A 2,839-nucleotide genomic window follows, 5' to 3' on the forward strand; every position below is an offset into this window, starting at 1 on the left:
ACAGCTACGACACATGGAAAGTGTCATGGATCTGACCTAGCTCTGCAGGTAGCTCCAACCGGTAGGCTACCCCGCCTACCCTCGCGATCACCCGGAAAGGACCGATATATCGGGGCCCCAACTTGCCCCTCTTCCTGAATCGGATCACTCCTTTCCAAGGAGAGTCCCTTAGGAGTACAACGTCACCGACCAAAAATTTGAGCTCGGACCGGCGCCTGTCCGCATAACTCTTCTGGTGACTCTGAGCGGTCAACAACCTCTGTCTGACCTGCTGTATCTGCTCTGACGTCTGAAGTACGATCTCTGTACTTCCCATCACACGTTGCTCTACCTCTCCCCAGTAAATGGGGTCCGATACCCCCTTCCCTACAATAGCTCAAAGGGTGGCATACTGATGCACTAAAGATGGTTGTTGTTGTAGGAAAAACTCGGCCAAAGGCAAATACGGGCCACAATTCCCCCCCGAAATCTAATACACATGCCCGAAACATATCCTCGAGCGTCTGAATCGTTCGCTCACTCTGAAGTGTCCACAGACATCACCATGGTAATCTCTAGCTCATTTCTCATATTCATCTTCGATACCGAGCACCAGGTCAACTTTTGGCCCCACAGCTGAACCCCTAAAGGTTACACATAACATGATCCAAAATATCTCACTAACTTCCTCCCCGTGACCACTATCACGGCCCAGTGACACGCAAGTCACGAAATTCCCTTTTCCTCATAAAAATCCAATCCAATCGAAGATCGAATCAGCTCTAACCTCTGGTGTTTGCTGCGCATATTCTCCGGCGCGCCTCGCTGACCCTCACGACAGAGACAGAGACCCCAGTCTCGCCCCGGTTTAACCACTAGGCTCCAAAAACTCGACACTAGGGCTACTCAAGCCTAAAACTCTTCTGCATCATGCACTTATCGGAGAACATTCCAACATCACACTCTCTTGCCGTCAAGTGGGTACTATGGCTCCCCACAACATTACGACAACTTCTGACTAGTGAGTACTATGACTCCCTGTAGCACCACAACGCCAACTGACTAGTGAGTACTACGGCTCCCTGCAATACCACGACTCCCTCTCTCTGAATTGTGAGTACTACAGCTCCCCGTAGCATCACAACATCCTCTGACTGGCGAATACTACGGCTCCCCGTAGTATCACGACTCTCTCTCTCTTTCTCTCTCTCTCTGACTTGCGAGTACTACGGCTCCCCGTAGTATCACAACACCCTCTGACTAGTGAGCACTACGGCTCCCCATAGCTTCACCCTATACCCTCATTCTCATTACAACGCCACACTATGCTCACTAACTCATGCACCGAAGACTATCATAGATAGTTACACACTTGCCCTAATATGCATCACAGACTCTGGCGGCAACCACTATAACACAGAACCTACCTCTGCAGAGTTCCTCTTCCTTAAATAATCCCTCTTGATGACAATATGCGAAGGGCTCCCACTGGAACCTTAGATACATGATACATCACTAGTCACTTCAAACTCAAGACTCTAAATAATTCCGAAATCAAGACGCTATACGCGGAAACCACAGAACACCATCACCGAACATCACAATGTCCTGCCTCTACCACTGATTCTCCTACTCCCAGCACCATACATATACAACAATACATTTCCTCTGAACCTCATAATAATTCTTCATTTTAACCAATGCGCAACTTCAGTGTATCCACACACTCACTTGGAATACAAAGAAAACGTTGACGCTTCAGAACACATTGATGATCCTCCGGAATCCTTTCCTCTACTGCTCAAAATCCACGCAAGAATACAAATACCGACCCGGGAGTTGGCTGCTCGATGATCTTCTAACCACCCCAAAAAGGCATATACAATCCATACTTCGACCCAGAAGTTCTCGACTGCCCATACTGTCATCATGAGCCTTCCACTTGAAATGACCCTGACCACCGCCAGATTCCTGTCCATTCACCACCTGCCGTGGAGACGCCCATCTCTCTCTCAAACATATATCACATGCATTATCTCGTCCTGCACCTTTCCTTGATCACCAATGACCCTGATCTTATGAATTCAAGCCGCAGGTTCCTGTATCCAACCCCTAACCGCTCTTGCACAAATCTCTGGTTCCCTCAATAAAATTCCCGGTTCTCCCCCACTAGGGTTCGAACCTTCCCCAATTGGCACACAACCATCCCACCAATTATTTTTACAAGCAAAATCGCACCTGCCCCTGGAAAGTGCTACGCAACGCCCGATAATCCCCTTTAAGGAAATCAATCGATCTCATGTACTCTAAACCTCATATGAAATCCTCAAGAACTTCTCGTCACAATTGCCTCTAGTCGTTCCAAGTCTCGTACCAATCCAATACCAAACAACTCAACTATCCAATAACATCACTGACTCATAGACTGAACCACGAAATCATCATACTCCCCCACCTCGACTCATCAACCAATGTTCCAACACATGGATCATCCCAAGAACAGGGACCTACTCCCATATTCAATACCCAGCTTAGATAGAAAACCATTGCACTGATAAACTCCACTGGACTCCCCACTGATACCATTACAATACGCCCTACTGTACTCAAATAGGTGTAACGTGGTCCTCGACTATCTCAGTCCTAACTGACTATTTGCTCATGATAAATCACTGCCTCGCGACACACATGCTACCTGATACTCTGGTGGAAAATCATCATCAATGACAACCTGCAGGGTTTACCCCCAAACCCAAAACTAAAACATCATGCCTCTCATGTTTCGCACACGAACATAAACAGCACCACTCAGGTCATAGAAGGTGACATCTCCTCTATCGACTGATTGCTCAACTCAGAC

Source organism: Lactuca serriola, chromosome 3, assembly GCF_051521515.1.
Source record: "Lactuca serriola cultivar US96UC23 chromosome 3, Lser_US96UC23_V15, whole genome shotgun sequence".
NCBI classification, from domain to species: Eukaryota; Viridiplantae; Streptophyta; class Magnoliopsida; order Asterales; family Asteraceae; genus Lactuca; species Lactuca serriola.